Here is an 8,735-nt window from a genome sequence, read left to right on the forward strand (position 1 = left end):
CAGATCAAAGATAAGTAAAACAATGAAGAAATTTAAAAGTAAAGCAAACTGTTTTTGTCTTATGTGTCGTGTTCAAGTCTGTCCCGTGTTGCTTGCATCTCCTGCATCAGCAGGCAGATTCTTTACCACTGTGCCACCTGGGAAGCTCTACTGAAAAGGATATTCACCCAGAAAAGAGACCATTTATATCTTGAACTGAAAAATGCGTGGCTTCAAGGCATAAACAAGCTGGCCCACCTACGTTCTCACTTCATGGGGCTTTGTGTAACTGACTATATTCAAAACACAAACCTCAGTGAAACTCCATGGAAAATAAAACAAAAGTGGATCTGAGTTAATTCCTTTCACTGTGCCTTTCCTTCATCCTGACCTCTGCTGTGTTCCGTACAAAACCAGCATGAAGTTCTCAGGGATCAGCCTGGAAGCAGCACTTTGGAGTCTTCAATTTGACTTCGGGATAAATAAGAATAAAAGAACAACAATCCGAGAAAGACAGAGACAGAGAGATAATTAGATTTTCAGTTACAGAATAAAATACAACCTGAATCCGTGCAATCCAGGCTCTCTCTCTCAGAGAGAACTGAACTGGGGTGTTACTTAGAAATGGAATGACTGCGAAAGAGCCAAGATTACACAGGTAGGGATAAACCCATCCTGTCACACCAGAGGATTTTTAAAATAAAATTTCTTCGTTGAGCTTTATTCCAGGGAAATTCAAATCTTCCTCCCCTTCCTCCACACACACAAGGCTGGATTAGACAGGTAGGCATTTCTCATTTTGTTGGATAGTTATTTTCCAGCCTCCTTCAATTATAAGACCCTCCAATAAGGCAAGAGGTGGAGAGGAGGCCACCAGCGTACATCCCTGTGAGATGCTCTTTCAGTTGGGGATTTGTTTTCCTTTCACCATTTTCTCCTGCAGCCTGCGTTTTTTCCTACCATCTCACTTTGATTAGAGCAACCCAGTGGCAATCCAATCCTTTGTTGATTGCACAAAGTTTGTGCTGATTTATAATTACCCTAAAGCCTCTATTAATAACCAACATTGGAATTTCACCTCATAGACAACAACATCACTACATGGTCCTTCATCAAGCTGACAAAGTATCCTCATCATCACCATTGTACCTGTGGAAGACCGAGGGTCAAAGAGGTTATGTGGATGGCTGAGGACCGCTGGTCAATTTGGCCCAAAGTTTCCATTTCAAATCCCACTTCTTTCTACTCCCACTTCTTTCTTCTCTGCCTGTTTGGTGGGGAGGGGTGGGGGTGCGCATTTCATTCACTCACTTTGGTGAGTGGGGTAGAAAAAGAAGCCACATTTCAGGCAGTGCATTTCGTTGCCGTTGTTGGCTCCCACTAGCATCTCTGAAACCAGTAGTAACAACATAAGGCACCTGAAAACTTTATCTCTGCTTGCATGCATCCATTCTCTCCCCAGCTAACATGGAGGATTGTGTCAGCTCTGCCTGCTAATCTGTAATAGCCAAGCTTCCCTCAGCTCCGAGGGGGTGGGGGTAGACCCTGTGGAGGTGATCCCTCGCCTCTCCCCACACAATGATGAATTGTCCCAGAGGTGCGATGGACCAATTTCAGGAGCCAAAAGAACAGAAACCCAGGGAACTTAGTAATCCTGCAACAACAACAAAAAAAGCAAACTCCAAGTATTATCAAGGGTCAGGCCCAAGCATGGAGACACTCCAGACTCTTTCTGTGTGTTGGAATTCCCACTGAGACCTTCAGCCGTCCTCGCTGGGTTTTCAGTCTGTAATGCCTTACAGATTTCAGGCCTGGCCTCTGACAGCTCTGACATATCTGAACTGAGGCTAACCTCAGCTAGTTACTTGAAAGCCTGATAAGTTATACTGTACCTGTCAAAGCCTCTCTCCACCGAGATTCCCTCTCCTTCTCCAGTGGAGCAACCAAAAAAAAGAAGAAGAAGAAGAAGAAAATGTATCCTCTTCATTGGACCGGCATAATCTCCTCTGTATATTACCATTGCTGGGAAAGATTGAGGGCTGGGGGAGAGGGGGCCACAGAGGATGAGATGGCACCACCGACTCAATGGACATGAATTTGAGCAAACTTCGGGAGATAGTGAAGGATGAGAAAGCCTGGTGAGCTACAGGCCATGGGGTTGCAAACAGTCAGACACAACTTAGCAGCTGAACAACAGTATTATCATTACTGTTCTATTATTGCAAACACTAATTCATAAAAGAAAATATAGGCCACTTAGTTGGGGTGAAACATAACAACTTGATTTCTTTCAACTTTATAAGACATTGTTGGCTACTCTTGGAAAATAAATTCCAGATTTGAGCTGGGCAGGAGAGAGAGGAAGCAAAGTCCACATCGACAAGAAATGAGCCATGTCAATTTGCCCCTCAAAAATTCAACAGGTTCTCTCTAATACTCCCCACAGTGGAAGTCGTTTCTGCATTTGGCACTGTGTCCACACAACATGTAACCGCAAATGCTTACCCAAGACCCTAACACCACTCTTGTGGTCGTGACATTGGGGCCCCTGAGTCAGTCTCCAGTGAGGAACCCAGAGGAAACCACAGGGAATCTTTCTGTGAAGGCCCTAGAAGAACCCAATTCTTCATATCTGTCCCCAGTCCTAACTAGTGAAGAGGTTTTACTTTAGATTATGGAACATTTAGGAAAGTGAAGATTTACCCAGATCCCATCAGAGTTTACAACACTAAAGACTTTTGGAAAGGGCTTCCCTGGTGGCTCAGACAGTAAAGAATCTGCCTGCAATACAGGAGACCTGGGGTCGACCCCTGTGTCGGGAAGATCCGCTGGAGAAGGGAATGGCAACCCACTCCAGTGTTCTTGCCTGGAGAATTCCATGGACAGAGGAGCCTGGCTGGTTATAGCCCATGGGGTTGCAAAGAATCAGACATGACTGAGTGACTAACACACACAAAAGACTTTTGGAAAAGCAACATATCACAAAAAGAACCTGAAATCAAAAACAATTCCTAGCCTTTGCTAACTCTTTACTGTTATAAGACCTTGCAAAGATACTTTTCATCTTTTGTTTCAGTTCTTCACCTGTCAAAAAAAGAGAGCAGGTGGCAACTTTGTCTCAAGGGTACTGAAACAGCAAGTAATTTTAAAGCACTGTCATAATACAGGGCCTGCATAAATGTCCAATCACAAAGGATACCGCAAATTTCAGTTCTCAGCAAATAAAATTACTCCAGTGAGACAAATATAGCTTCAAAAAGAAACTTGTCAAGAGGGCTTTCAGGCTGGGTCAGCACAAATATATTGATGTACCACGGACATGGGGCTGCAGGACCCATCTCTGCCCTCTAGAAGCTTTGACTCAAGATACCTCACTTTAGGGGACTTCCCTGGTCATCAGGGGTTAGGACTTTAAGCTTCTACCGCAGTGGGCACGGGTTTGATTCCTGTCAGAGAACTAAGATCTCAGAAGCCAGTGCAACCAAAAAAAAAAAAGGTACCTCATTTTCATAATGCTATTTTATGTGTATTACATGAATATACTCTCATTTTAAAAATTTAAGCCAAGAACTTTTTAAAAAAACATCCCACTCCTGGGACTTCCCTGGTGGTCTAGTGGTTAAAACTCTGCATTTTCACAGCCAGGGTCAAAGGTTTGATCCTTAGCCAGGAACTAAGATCACATGTGCCTGTGGCACAGCCAAAAATAAAAAGCACCCCACTCCCATACCTATTTTCTGCTGGTCCCTTCCATCTTCCTAAATGTAACTCCTCTTCGCTATTTGCTGGGCTGTGTTCAGAGCATTTGCTAGCCTATGTGTACACTGTAACAGATTTTTAAATATACAGTTTCTTATTCAAGGATTAAGTATTTGACCTGAAGGACTTAAATATTAATGTGAACCTCTAGATTAAAACTTAATCTCTGCAGATTGTGCCCTTTACATAGTAGAAGCTAACTCCAGGGTACTTACACAAGAAATCAGTATAGTAGTTAAATTTCAATTATCTGGGGACTTGATTTCCAGTCTGGGAACTCCTGAGTCCTCTCTGCTGTTCCAGCTCCACCTGGCTACCACATTTGGGCTATGTTATCTCTCCTCAGTGCCTAACCCAGAAACTAAAATGGTTATAATGAAAAGACTCCAAGACTCGAGACTCACAGCGAGTGGACACATGTATATGTATGGCTGAGTCCCTTGACTGTTCATCTGAAACTATAAGACTGTTCATCACTATGAGAAGTGAAAGTGTTATCTGCACAGTCATGTCCGACTCTTTGAGACCCCATGGACTGTAGCCTGCAAGTTTCCTCTGGAATTCTCCAGGCAAGAATATTGAAGTGGGTAGCCATTCCCTTCTCCAGTGGATCTTCCTGACCTAGGGATCAAACTTGGTCTCCTGCATTGCAGGCAGATTCTTTACCATCTGAGCCACCAGGAAAGCCCCATGAATGGCTATACCCCAATACAAAAAAAGAAAAAGAAAGAAAGAAAAGACTCTGAATATAATTGTCATTACTTGTTACCCTTTTCATTAGTGCATTCAAAAAAAAAAAAAAACCCAAAGAATTTGGAAATTAATTTTTCTCCAATTGCCTAAAATAAGGTTTGAGTTTATCAGCAAGCTCTGCTTACTCATGGCCCCACAGCACCCTTCTCCTCTGCCCGCAACCACGGACGATCAAGGTTTGGCTCTGGTTGAGATTTATAGGAGAACAGAGCTAGAGTTCCCTCTCTACCCTGGTCTGCTAATGTCCAGTTGGCTGATGTTCAGGGCAAGGTGCCAGGCCTATATTTTGGGGAAGGATCATCCAGAGAGATAGAGGCGGATGTGATTTGGCTGCCGTGTGAGATCTGGCATGTGATTTTATGCACTGTGGTGTTGTGTTTCTTAAATTCAGTACATGCACTTAGAAGGCTGTTCATCACCATCACGGAATATCCAGGCAGCATCCACTTGGCACTAAAGGCAGTCGGAATGTCTTTTTAAAACAACATTTTAGTGAGGGGCCCGGGAAACGCACAATGGCATGGCACTGCATGGTACTAACCTGTTATGCTGATGCTGGCGTTTCATGGGAAATTACAATATTTTCCCGTTTCTGACAATCAGCAAGAATTTTGGAAGGACATAGGCTACATTTTATAACTGTTTTCATTTATTCAGTGAGAGCAATGGCAAGCACATATTTTGAAATAAAACATTTCTAGAATTAATAAAAATGAATATTAGAACTTTGTCTTCACTCTGCTTTTCTTGCTTTCTTATACAACTCACAAATAAGGAAGAATAACTTTTTTTTTTTTGAATGGAGGAGAAAGAAAGAGTTGCTTTATCACTTTGCCAGGCAAAGGGGGATCACAGTAGGCTAGTCCCTCAAGAACTGTGCCCCCAGAAGAATGCTTTTGTAAACCGATCTTCAGAACAAAGTTGTCTTGCCCGTTGCCTACAAGTCTCTCCAGAAATATTTTCCACCCTGGGTTGGGATTTTGTATTTGTGATGATAGATTCCACCCGCAGGTTTTTGGACGACCTACCTTTATACTGTACAGTAAAACCCCAGCACTTCATTTCACTGAGTATACTATTATTCTGCTGTCATCAGAACAGATACCCATGTATCACTCAAGGGAATAATGGGACCCCAAATATTTTTTAGAGGATCCAAGTAAAATACCAGCTTTGCAGGAAGAAGTTAGCAAAGGAAACGAGCGGTGGTCCCTTGCTCCTTAAAATCATCGCGTAGCTGGCAGAGTTCAGGACATATTGATGAAGTGTATGGTTCATCTTCTGATTTGGGAAAAGGAGTTTGGCTAAGAGAAGCAATGTTGTCCCATCAGGAGATCGTCTTCCTGACGACTGAATGTCCTCTTGGGTCAAAAGAAGGGGGCCGGACAATGACCCCAAAATTCCCTTTGGAGCAGAAATTCTCTGCCTGCCAGCAGGGCTTTCCATACTTGGCCCTTTTCCCAGCGATCAAGTTATTAGAAGATTAGGAGGGGAGAAGGGTGAGTGAAATGACAGGTCAGCATATTTCTGAAGGGCCCATTTACTTTATCCTATGTCCTCACGCAGAGCCCAGCCGAGTTCAGAGGAGTTGCTTCAGGAAAACAAGACACAAGTTTGACATCACAATGTCATGTTTTTTTTTAAAAAAAGGAATGACAAGTTCCTCCAGGTGTGGGTTTATCACAGTTTAATCAACTGGTAACTCTATCTCCCTTCTTTCTTATCAATACCTATACTACTAAGAAAACAATTTATTTGACTAAAACTCATAAATAATAATAGATCTCTCATATACTGCTGTGTGAATGAAACAAGATAATAATAGATACTAAACCCTTAACACGGTGGTTGGCAGCAGTAAACCATCCATAATTGTTAGCTATTGTTGCATTGGTGAAAACTCACTCTTGATAATCCCCTTTAATTTATGAAGCAATTTCATGTTATGGCACTCACGCTAATCTTTTAGCACATATCTAAGGAACGCCTACCATGATGTGCCAGACTCAGCTGTGACCAGGATTGGCAGAGCCCACACCCTCCCAGCAGAGAAGGCAATGGCACTCTACTCCAGTACTCTTGCCTGGAAAATCCCATGGACAGAGGAGCCTGGTAGGCTGCAGTCCATGGGGTTGCTAAGAGTCGGGCACGACTGAGCGACTTCACTTTCGCTTTTCACTTTCATGCATTGGAGAAGGAAATGGCAATCCACTCCGGTATTCTTGCCTGGAGAATCCCAGAGACAGAGGAGCCTAGTGGGCTGCCATCTATGGGGTCGCACAGAGTCGGACACGACTGAAGCGACTTAGCAGCAGCAGCAGCAGCAGCATTGTTCTGGTTGTGGGAGAAAAACAGTAAACAAGAAAATAGGGTATGGGAGGGGATTTGCTGATGAGTTGGGGTTAAGCAAAGAGAAAAAGAGAAACCAAGGATGATTGAGGCTGTGCCTTTGGGTCTGGTAGTGGGAAGACAGAGTTGGCAATTACCCAGATAGGAAGATGTTTACTCAAAACTCCCCTGTTGGGCAGAGGAATGCACCCATTTCACAGATGAGGAAGCTGAGACACAGAGAGTTTAAGCTTAACTAGCCCCAGATAAAAGAACCCTCACTCCCTTAAGAGGTAGATAAGGACTTAGCAAATGGCAGGGCCTCAGAATCTTGGATCTTAAATTAAATTCGCAAAGTAGATGAAATTTTAAACTAAGTTTTTTTAAGCAGGCAGTGTTATTTAATTTTCGAAGGTTATTCCAGTCTCCATGGGAGGAAAGCAGAGCCTGGGGAGTGGGGGGCGGGGGTGGTGGTGGGGAGGGGTTGGGACTCGCCGAGACCTGCCTCGGCTGCTGAGGGCAGAGTCAACACTAAACCTGGGTGAGGCTGAGACTCCCAGGACAGACACGGGACAAGGGAGGGTCTGAGATACCCAGACGCAAAGTGATCATGGCATGAAGGGACAGTGAGTGTGATCCAGCTACAGGTGACCCCCCAAAACCTGCTACCTGACAAAGAAATCCGGGCTGAGGGGGGTCAGTAACTGGACTCGGCTGCCATCTTGCCCTGAATCACAGCTGCTGACTGGTTTACTGGAGGACAGTTGCCTCTGCTCTGAGCTGAGGAGTATGCACGAGCCTATTAGCAAAGATGGGGGAAATCCCGTTAGAATTTCTACAGGAGATAACGCCACCTTCACCACCCAGAGTCTCCAGTCTCCTTGGAGGAAACTGCCAAGAGGTTTGGTCCTCAGAGGGGAGGCAGAACTGCATCAATCAAATGAGTATTTATTCAGTGCTGACATGCACACAGAACTGTGATAGGCCCATGAGAAATCCTAGTCCCTGTCACCAATTTGTTTATAATCTGGCTCAACAGAGATGGACTCACATAAAATGCTTTGTAAGCAGTACACGAAGGTTTACCCGAAGGCCAGCCTGGAATGGATCCTTAACAAATAGTTGCTTCGGGAATTGCTCGTTAAAAGTTGGAGGAGTGCAGATAGAGAGATTCGAGGGTCTGGGAGTTCCTGGGAAGCTCCAGGGCTCTGGGTCAGGATGTGAGAGGTGTGCTGGGTGGAGGTTTCAGGCCAAGGAGAAGCGCAGGAGCAAAGCTTTCACAGTGCGGGTCCTAGGAGAGCGGACAACACAAGATGGCAACGCAGCCTTACGTCTCCATCAGCGTGCTCACTTCCGTCGTGCTTTGTGTGGGAGAGTCTCCCCTGACCTTCCTTCCTGATGTAATGACCCATAGCCTCCCCCAAATTACATTTCATTCCAATCAGAGTCTGCCAAGAGAATGGAAAGCATTTCAGGCATTTCAGAGGAAGATTTAATACAGGGAACCAGTTACGACTTTGTTGGAAGGGATGCAGGAGCAAGTCAGCTGGGGGCTGTCACCAAAGATAAATACGTATAGAAAACGACCAAGTCCCTTGGGCTGCAGAAGCAGTGAGGGAGGGTGGTGCTCCCATCGCCTCTGGCACTCCTGGGGTTAGGGGTGGGGGTTGGTTTAGTCATTAAGTCCTGTCGGGGACTCTTTTGTGACCCTGTAGACTGTAGCCCGCCAGGCGCCTCAGTCCATGGGATTCTCCAGGCAAGAAAACTGGAGTGGGTTGCCATTTCCTCCTCCAGGGGATCTTCCCCAGCCAGGGATCGAACCACCGTCTCCTGCATTGAAGGTGGATTCTTTACCAATTGAGCCACCAGGACATCCCTGGGTTACTATTTTCTTGACTGCTTGCTGATTGGTAACG

Source organism: Ovis aries, chromosome 23 (assembly GCF_016772045.2).
Source record: "Ovis aries strain OAR_USU_Benz2616 breed Rambouillet chromosome 23, ARS-UI_Ramb_v3.0, whole genome shotgun sequence".
NCBI classification, from domain to species: domain Eukaryota; kingdom Metazoa; phylum Chordata; class Mammalia; order Artiodactyla; family Bovidae; genus Ovis; species Ovis aries.